The sequence below is a fragment of the Anticarsia gemmatalis genome, chromosome 8, assembly GCF_050436995.1.
Source record: "Anticarsia gemmatalis isolate Benzon Research Colony breed Stoneville strain chromosome 8, ilAntGemm2 primary, whole genome shotgun sequence".
NCBI lineage: Eukaryota > Metazoa > Arthropoda > Insecta > Lepidoptera > Erebidae > Anticarsia > Anticarsia gemmatalis.
Window position 1 is genome coordinate 10,821,584 of NC_134752.1, and position 15,493 is coordinate 10,837,076.

Consider the following 15,493-nt stretch of genomic DNA (forward strand, 5'->3'; position numbering starts at 1 on the left):
TCAAGTAAAAAAAAATATTACTTATTTTTATTCATAAGTGGGTTTCGTGTCGCACACACGATTGAGGCAATTATTTATGACGTCAATATTTTACCCTTCTAAAAATAAATTCCTACTAAAGATACAAAAAGCTACTACAGTATCATTCTCCAATAAACAATATACATGTAAGTAATTATTGTTGTATTTTTAGATCGGTAATTTTAGCAAACACCACACAAATACTATTAAATTAATAACAGAACGGAAATCCTTGCTTTGTGTAATACAACAAAAAACTATGCCTACCTCATGCTAAGATAATTAAACTAAATCTATTTGCTACCATCACACGATGTAAACATATCTCGTGACTACTATTATTATAGAAGCATCGAGAAAATAAAAAAAAACTAAACGAAACCACAGACGCATAAAAAGTTAAACAACGTGTAGGTAATCTATTTATAAACCATAAATATCTTTTATTTTTTATCTGTATTTATTTTATTATGCTAGTAAAAAGGTGGGATTCTCCGTTCAAAATTAGGCTGTACACTAATTTGCCCGTGCCAATGCAGTGTTTGTACAGGACAGATTTGCATAATAGAATCAAATCTTCGGGTTCGTTAGTCTTTTAGCGCGCAAACGGTTTGAATAATTCGCTAAAGTGTAGCTGTTCAGTTCTGATGTTGAACTTTGATTAGGTAATAAGTGAACACCTAGTTCAAAGTCACAACTCCTTTCTTTTATACGTTGGTCTAGATTTTATCAGTAGGTTACCGCAATTTGTTGTGATGATTACGAAATGGTTCAATAAAGAACAGTTTGATAAAGCTTTCGTTTATCTCTTACTGAGTTTAACAATGAATAAAATAAAAAAACAAACGATGAAATTGTGATCAGGCATTTATGTTTCATAAGCAACAAAGGTATTTACAAGAGGATTTACTAGTACATATTGGCAACGTCAACAATGGTTTCGTAAGGTTGGCCACAAATCCTAAAAAACAAACCAGGTTCCCAACGACAAAAATGTAATGCCCAGTGCATAATTATATCCGAAATATTTCCTTATCCATGTGCTTTTAGCGCAAACTCAAGAATGTATGTCTTCTCTCTCCTCTAAGCGTCCATGTAAATCACTGAGCATACCGCAGTTTTCCGGCTCGAGGAGTAATGGTTGGGGTTTCAACCACATTCAGGCGTAGAGCCGCAATTATCCGATTAATGACGCCATTATCGGGCTGCACGTAATTGCTACGTTAAAACCCTGCATTTTGGGGATTTTCCCAAATAAACAACAGATATTAAACAACATTTTCATAGCATAAAGATATTAAACCAGATTTGAACATTACTGAGCATTTTCTCAGGTAGAATATATTTCATTTTTATCACCGTACCGTAATTTATTTGACGTCTTTATGTGGCGAGAAGAAGAAATACATTGTCTTTGCTGTCAACCGCTAGGGAAATAACTATCAATAAAACAGCGCACAAGACTGAAGAAAATTAACCTAATTGCAAAACTAAGTTATGTAGTTAACAAGGTAATTTCAAGTTTTCAATATTGTTTCGATTGAAGCTAACGATGTCACAAAAGCCACAAAGGTTGGTAAACAAAATCTGCACTAAGTAATAAAAGAAATTACAAGTATCTCTTAAAATGTAGAACTGCAAAGATTCGAAGAGCAAGTTGAGCGTTTGACCTACTTGTAGTTAATCTCGTCATAAATATTATTCCGGGGAGCTATAACTCTTCCCTACAAGTTCTTTGTGAACCTCGGCAGCAGAGTGACGGGTCGAGAAGTGAGATCTGGGACCATTAAACACTGTATACGAGTAAATAAATGCTGACGGAATCTCTCAAATGTTTGCCGATTTAAATCTGCCTATTTAACGCAATGGATTGTTTTGTTGGCGTTTGTTTTGCAAGTCCATAAAACTGAGTTAGATTGTTTAGATTTGGGGAGATTTCACGATAGTCATTTATTCATTGGATCCGAATATTGAGTAGAATTGCGATGTAAAAGCAAAGAAACAAAGAAAACAACTAGAATTAATTCTACATGCATATTGTTCCGGACATCCTGATCATACGTTTGTCTTATCAAATTCTTTATTTACCTATCTTACAGGCCTATTAATTAGATACATAATAAGTGTCTATAACAGCGTATGAAATTGATAGTAAATATCAAAACTAATTTAATACTACGGCAACGATAAGTTGAGCATAATACATGTCAAATTACAAGTTAATTTACAATTATTTGACTGTTTCAGTATAATGTTCAATATAACTTCAATGAGTTGAGGTTTGTTAGACATGAAAATGTTTCAAAATATTTCAGGCCTTCAAAAGAATTAAGAAATTAACTAGCAAATTGTTTTGATACTTTCAAACAAAAAAAATATTTACGAAAAAATATTAAATTTTCAAATATTGGATTAAAAGCTTTTCACTTAGGGATTCATTAAAGAGGGCTGTGTCCTCAAATATTGGAGGGCTCAAGTACTTTTTGATTATTTTGCAAGAATTTTGGGTGCGTATCTTGAGCACCGGAATGTTTGTCGAGGGTCTAATTATTGTGGCCAAAGATTGATCTTAAGGTCCTCACAATATTAAACTTGGAAGCATTTTAAGTGATTCTATTATAACTTGGATGATTAGATCAATTACGTTACCAATATCCGGAAATTTTCATATCATTTTATTTGTTTGGTAAACCCTTTTTAAGAAGAAGATTTTTATATAAATGTGTATATCCAAATTACGTATTCTACGCTTAGTTACGCCCTTTCTTGGTACCTACCTTGCTAGAAGCTCCTCAAAACTCCCGCGACATAAGCTAGAAATAAAACTTTCCACTGGCCATGGTCAATTAACCTTTGGAATTAAAATGTAGTATTCTGAAAGAAGATATCAAAGCAGATAGCATTAATTAAAGAAGAGTATAAATATTTATAATAGTGCATTACAGGCGGCTAGGAGTAATTGCGTCGTCGGACCGCGCTTCATTTGAAGCACCAATTATATTTCATAGCGGTACCAGCGGTACTGCCAACTGGAACCTTTTAGAACGGACTCCTGCCTCACATAATTACGATAGTGTGTTTATTTAATAGGGAAATTCTATTTTTTTAAATTATTAAATATTTCTGTTCATATTTTAGAATTATAATTTTAGTATTCATGTTAACTATTTATTAATTGTGCATGATTCATTTAAAACTAGTAAACTACACAAGAACATAAGGTTAATCTGGAACAGAAAATTTGAACATCACGCAACTATTTGTCCAGTTTGGAAGGCGACATGTAAACTTCATACTGTAAAATTGGATATACCTACAGATGCCGATTTACTTACGTTATTAGCAGATGATGACCCCAAATACAAAATTTACTCTCTTACCAATTTGAAAGTGAAACGTACTTAAGACCAACTCAGTTACGAATGCCCTCAATCAACGTGGAGCAGTCATAATGAGGTGTACTCATTAACTCGGCCGGGTCACAATCATGGGCACCCGCGAGCCGCTCCTCAGCCTCGTTAGCTTGGATCTCATTATACAAGCTGAGGACCTACTATGGTTAGTCAAAAACGAAATTTTGTCAAATATTTCAGGTGATTGTTTATACCTTTTTCTATTCTATTTTGACTTTTGATACGGAGTAGGCGGTATCGAATCAGCATGCCTTATATTCTTGAACCATAGTTTGACCAACATTTTATAACGAACAGAATAGGAACTTGACTAATAGGCAAATCAGCTACTCTTTTGAAATGTCAAAAACACATTTTAATATAGAAATACGATGTAGTGGCGTCACAGTTTCGTAATTTCGTTGCTATCAAATGACTGTAAATTTATAATTACAATTTCAATATTATTTCCGATAAAAAGTTGACTGTCAACTACCCAATTATGATAAGAAGCAAAATTAAATGTCAACGAATATTCTTTTTCGTTGATTATACTCGTAGTAAGGCCCCTGATTCCACTGGCGAACCGTCGACGTCACTGCACTTGTCTTTTTGCCTCTTCAAATTCACCCCTTTCGTTTTCTCTCGGACGATGATGTTAATTCAAAAGTACTGGAAGTTAATGAACAGCTGGTATAATCTCAAGTTCGTTAAGTGACTCGGTTCTTATGCTAATTCATTGTATTTTTAGCATAACTAACCTGGTAGACTATCCTCCCCTCTCTCACGGGTAGAAGACACTTGCTCAGCAGAAGGACAGTTAAGGGCTACAGAAAAACTATTAGGATTAAATGACGTATTAAAGGAAAGGCCTCTTGTCTCCTTTCTTCACACGGTTCTGTTTGTTATAAGTTGCCAGTGATATGAAGTCTGTCTGAAACGAATAAATTTTCGAGCCGGTGAATCCTCCGACAGATATCTTTATTCTCATAAAATATTCTTATTACGTCAAATATTATAGACAAAAGATACTATAGGGTCTGTAATTTAGTTGTTCAGCTAATTTAGTTTATATTTTAAGTGCAGAATCCTTCCTGATCTATAAACAGAACTCCAACATGTCAACAATAAACGTCGATCCTAACTATAGCTGCGCATCGCTCGCGCAGTCCAATACAAAGATCATGAATCATGTAATTGGCATTGATGAATCCCACCCATTGTACTACTTACGTGAACCCACTCCTAACACAAAGTAGTTTAACAATAATATTTAAGTACAAAGTTTGCAGATAGCGGTAACAAACGTGATATTATTGTCATGACTGTGTAAGTTTGTGTACAATAAGTAGACCGCACACAAGCTATATTAAGCATAGGCGATTGCCAATTGAATTGCGTTTCGGAAGCCAGATCTGATGCAGCGAGCGATCGCTACACCCTGCACACTAGCAGATGCCCATCGGACAGTTACCAAACATGACGTTGCAGGGATGACAGAGCTTTAAAGCAGTCGTCGAAATGTGATCGCCTGTAGCAAAGGTCTTTAGTCTAAAGCGCGATTGTCTACTGCTATCCACTATCTGCAACCGGCCGGCTATCGATAAATTTTATATGAAATCTGATTAGCGCCTCTAGCGGGCGCCGTAGAAACTATTTTTGCAGTACATTTAAATTTTCAAACTCTCAGTACTTTATAGCACCGACAATAGAGAATCGCGCTACTGCAGTGTCTCTTAGTGCATACTTTCGATCAAAGTTCGAATCTTATACAAAAGGTAAAAGCTACGATCATGATGAGGTATAAAAATAATCGTCTTCATCAGATCAACGATCAGAGATCAAACTTCACTATCTATTTTTTTATTATTATCGTAACATCTCGATTATCTCAGTGATAATGTGCTGTCTGTGGTTAACACGTGAATCTGTGATGCATCACTCGCAAGTTGTTAAAGTTTGTGTCGTAATAGTTAGTATCATGATGATGATTATATGCGTATGTTAAATGTTATGTAAATATGAACGTATCATAAAGTCGCAGTGTGGTAATTGGAGAGTCTTCTTATAATATTCAATCATGTCCTGAAATTATTTATTAAATGCGATACGTACTCGTCTGAAGATTAAAAATTTGAAAAATAGGAAATAAACGGAAGTAAACAATAAATATTGTAAATGATTTATAAGCTACTAAAAAAATAGCTATACCCATATATTTTAATCATCATCATCATCATTGGCATGTCATTGTGTCCTGCTATTGCAGATGATTATATAATTATTCCATTAAGTTAACCTATAGACTGTTTATTTTAAGGCATGATTTCATACAATTTAAATATTACCGTGAACCGAATAAAATCAATCGGCTTCATTACTCCTTTCACCTCAAACTTGAAAAGCCCAACTTGACACCTTATCTTTAAGTAAACAGCTTCAACTTTGTAAACGTTAACCCAATCAACTTGAGTGAAAACAAAATACACAATTTATTAACTGCTTATCTTTAAAAGGGAGTAACAAAATTCGCTGTTTAGCAAAACTTGTTATTTGAGAATCAATAAACGATATTTTAAATGGGTAAACTTTGTTTGTTGAGAACTTACATTACAATATTACTAAACTGTTATAGGCAGCTTTTTGTGCTCACTAACAATATTTTCATTATTTGTTACTATTATAGGCTATTTCCTGTGCAGAGTATTAACTCTTGTCAATATCCTATCTTGAGTAAGAGTAAAGCGTACTATGGTTTAGTTTAAAAACTATTATTTAAAAAGAAACTCCTAGAATTTCAAAGCCAGCAATCTATTGATAGTGATGAGGTCTACCACTCGTAGTCTACTTAAATTCGCTTTTTGAAATAAGGACCTTAGCGTCATGAGGTCCTTACTCTTTCTATTTATTCGCTTTATTTTTTCGTTTTACCGCGGCATGTTTCTGTGATACTCACTAGAATCATTGTTGTGATAAATCTTTGTCGATATTATTTTGATAGATGTTCTCAAAAATGCGTGTGGAATTTTGCAAATTCATGTCGTCTTGACAACAAACAGAGATAAGAGATGAATCAATCAATATCATAACACGGATCCTCTTCAGACTGTCAAGACACACCTTTCTTATAAATGTAACAGATAAGTCTGTTATGATTTTATTAAGCCTATAACTATCGATTGATTGATATTACCTATACAATATGTAGAAATAAACTTTTTTAAGTATTTGTTTATATAAAAATTGGCAATAACTGACAGTCTAAGCAGCAACGCTTTAGGTCTCTAATCTTATCATGGATAAAAATGTTAGAAGGAGGATAGATTTGTATTTAAGTAGATTTGCTAGTCTTTCACGCCAAAATACTCAAAGCATTTTCATGAAATTTAGTACACACTAGCTGACCCGCGCAACTTCGCTTGCGTCACCTAAGAGAATGGGTCAAAATTTTCCCCGTTTTTGTAACATTTTTCGTTGCTACTCCGCTCCTAATGACCGTAGCGTGATGTTATATAGCCTATAGCCTTTCTCGATAAGTGGGCTATCTAACACTGAAAGAATTTTTCAAATCGGACCAGTAGCTCCTGAGATTAGCGCGTTCAAACAAACAAACAAACAAACAAACAAACAATCAAACAAACAAACAAACTCTTCAGCTTTATTATATTAGTATAGATTGGTTATATCACCAGTTAAACATCACCCAACGAATTAAATGTTTTTTTAATACAGAAAAGTAGTTTTTGTGACTTAAATAAAAAAGCTGGATATATGTCATCGCGGACTTTTTTGTAGAACTAATAAAGACCAATGTTTTTATACATTGTTCTTACTTGTATCCAACGGTATAAGCGGCGCACGCACAAATGCAATCTTCAATTAGATTTTTTTTCTGACTTCTTGGACATAAATCGCTATAACTGGGCTAATATAGTTTCAATGTATTTCAATTATATATAAAAACCTGTCGGAGAAAATACTCTTTCTATTAGTGAAAACCGCATCAAAATCCGTTGCGTAGTTTTAAAGTTTTATGCATACGAAGGGACTACAGACAAAATGGGCGACTTTGTTTTATACTATGTAGTGATATTATAGTTTATATAAAAATAAAATGGGTTCCTTTTTACCCCGGTAAATGTATTCTCGTGGTCGAAGTCGCGGGGGAAGCTACCACTTGACTAGATCAAGAGTTTAAACCACTATGACATTATGTTAACTAAATTGTATGAGCTAAAGACAAATACAAAAAACTGTCAACATAAAAAAATACAAAAAGAAAGTTGCAAGTAGATCGTTATGCCAATGTTTTTAATTAATTTAAATTCGGAACGTTTGCCAATATTCCACCGCGCTTCAGGTTGTTATCGCTAGCACCCTCAATATTCAGCCAGAGTTTTTTTCTTTTGATCCTCGACGTTTTTTTATGCAAATGATCTCTGTGAAATTAAGACAGCAATTAATATGCGAGACGAATAAGTCGATCGTTTGTTATAATTATCGTTTTATTGTAAAGGTTCATGATTATTAATAGGCACAATTTTTTATATCGCAATTGAAAAATGTGATTTTACTTCTAGTTTTATTTCGATAGAATAATAAAATAGTGGCTTAGTTAACGACAGCCGCGCGGATCGATCTCTGAGGTTAAGCCACGCTTGCCGAGGTTGTTCTGTGGATGGGTGACCATCTAACACATATCGAGTTCCTCCGTGTTTCGGAAGGCACGATAAATTGTGGGTCCCGGCTGTCATTTTCGAAGATCTTTGACAGTCGTTAACAGTAGTCAGAAGCTTGATAGTTTGACAACCAGTCTTACTGAAGGGTATCGTGTTAAATCCCAGGTAGGTTGTGGAGGTCAGATAGGCAGTCGCTCCATGTAAAACACTGGTATTCAGCTGCATCCGGTGAGACTGGAAGCCGACTCCAACATAGTTTGGAAAAAGGCTAAGCTGATATATAGAATAATAAAATATCTACAAAAAGCATTTATGTAACGAGCACAATGGGTAGTAAAATACAACTTAGTTAAGTAAATTAGCTAGTCGTACTAAAAATGTATCAATTCGATAAAAAATCTTTAGACACTTCATTACGACTATCACGCAATTTCTATAATTACTGATATTAACCAATTAAATTGTTGGTTTGTTATCATGTAATTGTAATAAACGTCTATCATTATTTTACTTAGCTTACTTAATTCCACTTAACTTTTTTACCACCTTAGGACTTATTATAGCATTTTTAGTATTGAATATTTTTTCTTCAGTAAAAAAAACTAACTTAAGCAACATATAATAAATAACGCCCTTGTGACGGGAACGAGAGATTTGGAAGTATTTTGGGGGTCCTTTGCATTATGAACACATATAGGGCTTATAAAAAATACTGTATGAGTTAAAAAATAGTAAAGTGGCCAGTTCTTTCTAGAGCGTTTTCTCTACAGGCATTCGACAATCGACTATTCGGAAAATGGAACGTTTCCCCAACGGTTTCTTGTAACCATGACACACGATGCTTATCTGATTCCCAAGAACATTACATAAAACACTTAATAATACACTAACACAAGGAAAGGTGGAAAGCTAATTGCGTAGGATGAGATCTTTGTAACAAAAGAAGTTGGTTGCGTAACCTTAGGGCGCCATTGTTACCAATGATTCGAGTAAAAGCGAGCTCCAAATATGAGGGCAATTTTTCATGGAGAATTTATAAGAGGTTTTAGTAACCCTATTATTACTGTTGATTCACTGTTATTTGAATTCTTTGATACTATTGATGCACGCGATAATAACTTTTGATATCGTGGCATGTATTTGATATTTGTGCTAGGTACAAAGTCCTTTTTGCGCTCAAAAAATTAAAATCGAAGCATTTATTCATTTAAGTCAAAAATATTGACTTACTAACACTAAAGTTAGTGTATTTATCGCCAGTCCGGAAGGTAGAGCCGATAAGAAAAGCTAGTAGGAAACTTTTGGCCATTCTGTTTAATCGACGAATATTTCTTACTAAGTACTGGTTGTGTAAACAGTTACAAGACTCTACACTACACTCATAAGAAATAAGTTAAATTGCTTTTACAAAAAAATGTCTATATGTACATATGTACTAGTCTAACAATAGCAAGTAATTCACGATCGCTCTGATGATTGCCATTCAATTTCCTGATGTTTTCTTCGCGTACGGGAAACTGTGTATGAGAGTCGTAACGTTCCATTATCGGTAACTGTTCAGTTAGCGTCAACACTTTCACTATCCGCACTACTCTACCGCATCACCACGTGTGCTTGCGATTTCATGGACGCCGCTACAACGGTGCTCAATTCCACAGACAGAGATACTATCTGAATTTTATGCTTTATAGACTTTGTGGACAATTTTCAAAAAACAAACACTATGTCAATGTAACGAAATTAGAATATCGGGTTCTTTAACTTTTAAAAATATAGATCATTTTGACCATTTCCCGTTTTAATGTTTTTATCTTGCATAAGGTTTTTATTTAATGAAAGAATGTTGGTTATCTTAATAAAATAGTATCAGGATTTTTCAAACACTTTCTATCCCTATACTTGCATATTTTCTAGCTTTACTTTTCATAGTACCATAATATAAAATTAAACAGCAACCATATTTCAAATAACATAAGAAAGAGCATGTAAAATGAAAAAAATCGTCTTCATTTTTATACACTAAGCTACTTATTTTGGTTTCTCTTTTAAATATTGAAGCGTTCTTTTTATATGCTATCAAGTTCTTTAGTATTCATGAAAATTTTATTTCATGAAGCTTGAATATTGAATTGGCATATCAATTCTCTCATCTAGCAAACGAAATGTTAATACGTACAACGCCTTTCATTTTTTTTACTATGACGGCGAGAGTATGTTATATTCATACGAATGATATTTTTATTAGTATCTTTATGTCAGGCGTTTATACATATTACTATCCTAAAATAAAAATTAAATCTTCAGAATTATCTAACCGATCGTTAATCGTAGGCTTAATTGAAGCTCTTGGATAAGTATTGGATATCCTATCCGATAGATAAAGTGGCTGAAAATTTACCTATAAAGAAACTGGCAATTCCAATCGATAAATTAACTTACAGAGGTCATAGGCATAAAGTTTTGGTTGATTTTGAAGAAATGTTACTCCAATTTTGATACCAACGCGGCTTATTTTTTTAAAGATCAGTTAAATTAAATAAAACTAATGTATTCATCAAGTTTCAAGACACTGTTTGTTCTCTACAGCTACAATTGGTTGCAAGAAGTTTCACTAATTTATTCAACAAGTTAGACACTCTCAATTTGATTACAACCCCTGGCAGGCTACTAAGTTACACAGAATCATTTGCTTCTACGGGATGTTGTGGGATAGATATTAAATCGTGATAGTAATTACTGATGGTTGTCTAGGAAATCATAAATTATATACCTATTTATTTTAAATCTGTGTATTTTATCGCGTTGACCTGAAATAGTATTTTATCTCCAGTGTTGATTCTTGCCTCGACATTTACAAAGACAATATTATCTACAATCAAACCAAGTTACAAGCGACTTTGACTTTTAAAATGCACGCTATCGACCATCATCCGACATAGTTACCTGCGCAAGAGCAGAATGCACTGATCGAACAGGTTCGTCAAAGTTCATTCGTTCCCATTCATTACTACAAAGGCCATTGACTGCGGCGTAAACGCACGGCTCGGGGCCGTCGGCCATATTGATTCGGAATATTGGCAGCACTGGACTCCGACGCCATGTTGATTTACGTTGGTAGCCTTGAATGTCGCCGCTAACTTCAGAACGCAACGGTTATACGCGAACGTTACGTTAGTTATGTTTTGAAGTGTTTGTGTACGGCTAACGATTTGAAATAATCACCTTTCTGTTATTATCAATGGAACGGATATTTTTGTTTCCATTGACAAATACCTAGGGATTATTATATTGTGTTCGTGCCAGTGGTTGTGTTGTAAAGTGGTCGCGTTGTTGACAAAGAACAGTAAACAGAGAAAGTGTGGTTATATTGTCAGTTGAACTCATTATACAGTTGATTGCACCAGTGATTTAATTTAAAATGTGTAACTAGGTAAATATATTAGCAGTGATTGATATTTGATGGTTTGTGTTGATAGATAAACATGTCTCGTTACGTGTTCAACCCTACTCGAGAACTCGCAGAGCCCGGTCTAAGGCCTTCGACCATTTATGGCGATGATTCGAATTAATTTTGTCTGTAAAAGGCAAGATTAAATTATGGACCATGGAGATAAATTAATGTTGGCAAACAACTGTTTCCGGGGAGCCCGTCTGACTTCATAAAGGTGTCGGGAATGACTGGATCTAAGTTCACTAGTGGTATAGTTTCAAGACCTTAGCTTTAACTAACTTGAAATAGTACCCAGTAATATATTTTATGACCCGCTTGCTAGTTTACCTTTAATATTTAACTGATGCTAGAAAGACTGTTCATTAATAAGTGCAGACAAACACTTAATGTAATGGAATACCAACACAGCATGGATCTAGAACAAAATTAACATCAAATAACTAAGGTTACGTAAATATTGCTTAAGGTTTCATTCAATATTGATGGGTTTTACCCGATTGCATACATAAGGTCGTATGGATACAAAAATTAACGATAGATTACAGCCGCATACTTATTTAAGCAAATTTAAAAAGTAATTAATTAATTATGCTCAAATCGCGATATCAGTCTTTGCGAATTGACTAACCGGCTTTTGGCAATTCATACATAAATAGGTAGGTGGTAGGATAAATTTGGTATTTTTTTTTATAGATCACTACATAAGTTATTTTTAGATGACCAATCTGATATAGGTTGGTAGGTAGGTATTTCTGTTATAGGTACTTAAGAAACAATACACGTTTACACTACAAATAATTTAAATTATTACGTAAATTTCAAGAATAATACATTTTTATTCCTCTTAATAAGCAACGAAATGGTAATCAGCTTGTGGTAATTATTGTAAAAGCTCTTTAATTGGAAATGCCAGTACACTGGTTTAATTTGATTGTGAAGTAATCTCATAATGATATACGCTTAATCCACTTTCATGTTTCCTGTTGAAAATGGGTTGTAATTACGTATTACGTACTCAAAAGTATTAAGCATTTCTGATGTAGATAGGTAGGTATACCTACCTACTTAAAAAACAACAATTATAATAATTAAAACTTTACATGAAAAGCCTGAATATGAAGTGAACGACAAAATGATATCAAAATGTTGTAATCCTGCAAATCAATGCAGCGCGTTGACGTCTTTACATCTCACATTCAACACTTCGCTTATGTACTGCATTAGAATCCAATTTTTAAACCATAGGTCATCTGACCCCTAATCTATTAGTTACGTTCCTCACAATTAGTATTTTGACTGTTATCGTCAATGACTAAAGTAATTAAGCTCTAAAGACTGAGAAAGTATTCTGTTACCTCACGTTCCGAGCATATTTCGTAGTTAATCTTATATAAAATTTACATGCTTTGTACTTCCTTTCTCATTATTAGATCAATAAAATTGATCTATAAACTCTAGATTTCAACAAAATTCTAATATCTACGGTAATATACTATCAATACTATTCACTTTACCTACGTTACAAGGGATATTATTATTAAATGTTAATGAAAACTCGCTACATAAATCTTTAATATTCCCAGTCTGTACATAAGTCAAATTTAAGTTCCAAAATATGTCCTTGGTTCTGAATTATGAGAGAATTTCACAGTTTCAGTCCTAAACTAGTATAATTGGGAGTTCTAACTAGAGGGACTAATTGGGACAAATACGTTCGCCGACCAATATTCGGGTTCAACAACTACACTTTCGCTTTGAAAACAATCGTTTTACGAAACAAATATTGAAAAGCAAAGCTCAGTCATAAGAAAAAGCATTGTAAAACACCATGAATACTGTTTTAGAATTTTATTAAGTAATTTATGAGCTGAAGTCTGCATCCCACCTCCTTGCTCGTTCAGTAGATTCTCATTAGTGAATGCAATCCCGATCTCGCGGGATCCCGATCTCGCGAGATCCCGTGTATTTTTTCGGGATCAATCCCGAAGCATAATATGACGAGATCCCGTTCGGGATTGTCGGAGAGGGCATTTTCAGCAGCTGGGTACATTGCAATAGACTTAAGATGCCGATTAGAAGATCATACTATTGATACACTTTGTTTATTAAGAGGCTACTTTCAAAATGCCATGTGATTACTTTTTATTTTGATCTCCTGGAGCTACACCAACTTTTTTGATTATGTTCCTGTCATTACACCTGTTAATTATGTTACGTTGTTAGTAATATTCAAAAATAAAGGCTTTTATTTTCTTTCAAATAAGTAATAATTTATTGCATTCACCACACTATCACACACATATCGCTCCTTGAATACAAAAAGGACACAAATCGAAAACTATAAATTTTACAGGACAGCCAAAACAAATTTTTAAAACTGTTTTTTTATAATATTTTATATATTTATTAATTAAATATAAGATGTTAATATATCATTAGATGCGTATTTATTAGCTCTATCTATCTACAATATAAACTTTGAAATAGCTGTTACCTATTAAGAAAAAAAAGCATATAAGTCCGTTTTGCATTCAAAATTTGAACCAATATCATGAAAAATATGTCAAAAATTAAACACAGTTTTGCAAATAAAAATGGTTTATTGTACATTTTTTTGGTAAAAAACCGTACCAAAAAGTTAAATCCTATAAGTATATAAAACCATAAGTGAATAGACACCAGGAAAACATTGTATTAAACAATCTAAATTAAAAAAATCTTTACTTATTATTTAGTAAGTAATATAATAGAGATCAACTTTGTGCGTAACTTTCATTATTCAGTAAAATTAAACATCAATCAATGGGTAACGTGACGGGTAGACTGAGTGCAGCAGGAGTATTGAAGAAATAAGATAATAGAAAAGTTTTATGAGTTTAATAAACCTTTATATTTATCATTCGTGGATTATTCAAAAGCTTTTGGCAGCATCAGTCATTCCGCCATAGAATCATCACTCCATAACCAAGACCTTCTTAAAGATACTATGTAGAATCGAAGCTCCATACATCAAACTCGTCAAAGCAATATACAACAATCTCTCTAAATCCAAAGAAGCGTGAAACAGGAAGACGCGCTATCTCCCAAATTACTTACCAGCACCCTCGAAAAAAAATTCAGAAGCCTGGCGGCAATCAAAAGGCATTGTTGTTAGTGGCAAACAGTTAACAAACCTTTGTTTTGCAGACGACATTGTCCTCTTCTCTTCCTATGCATTGGAACTCGAATCAATGCTCAAAGATCTGAGTACGGCAAGCCTTCAGATTGGACTAAGTAAGAACCGTACAAAAACCCAACAACACAAAACGTAGGGTCGAGGTAGGCGGGCACGTCATACACTATGTCGACGAGTACACTTACTTGAGCCAGATAACCTCTTTTAACAACCGACGGGACAAAGAGTTGGACAAACGTGTCACAAGTACCTGGAAGAGCTCCTGGTCCATGAAAGAGCTAATGAAAGGTAACCTTCCACTGTCACTAAACCGGAAGCTCGTCGAAATGTTTATACTGCCCGTCCTAACCTACGGTGCCCAAACATGGTTCCTTACGGAAAACCAAAAGTGGAAACCGAAGGTTTGCCAGAGAGCGATGGAGCGTAGTATATCAGATGTAAGAAGAACAGATCACGTCCAAAATTCTATACCGTGCTCCCAAACTCGCATAGCCGATTTAGGGAAGAAGACCGCCAGGTTGAAATGGAACTGGGCCGGCCACATTATCCGCATGCATCCGGAAAGGTGGGCCCGCATATCTACCAACTGGATGCCAGAGGATGGTCATAGCAGACGCGGGAGACTTAAATGGAGATGGCGGGATGACTTAGACGCATTTGAAAAGGACTAGTTGGATCTTGCCGCTAAAAGGGCGATTTGAAAGGGAAGGGTCCCCCCTTGCCTTTCCCTGCATCAAAATGTTAAATTTTACTTCGAAAATTTTAACGAAAACTA

At 34.3% G+C, this 15,493-nt stretch overlaps 1 protein-coding gene across 2 annotated transcripts in view; it reads left to right on the plus strand.

Annotated features, from left to right (window-relative positions):
* The window catches only part of wake (ankyrin repeat and fibronectin type III domain containing protein wide awake), a 75,431-nt gene that overhangs the window by 10,052 nt on the left and 49,886 nt on the right, over positions 1 to 15,493 (plus strand). Inside the window, exon 1 of one of the 2 annotated variants that reach the window (XM_076117716.1) lies at positions 11,227 to 11,522. The exons of the other annotated variant lie outside the window; for it this stretch is intronic. The gene's annotated coding sequence lies outside the window, so the exon portion shown is untranslated. Of the gene's footprint in view, positions 1 to 11,226; positions 11,523 to 15,493 lie in introns of those variants that run through there. 2 annotated transcript variants of the gene reach the window in all.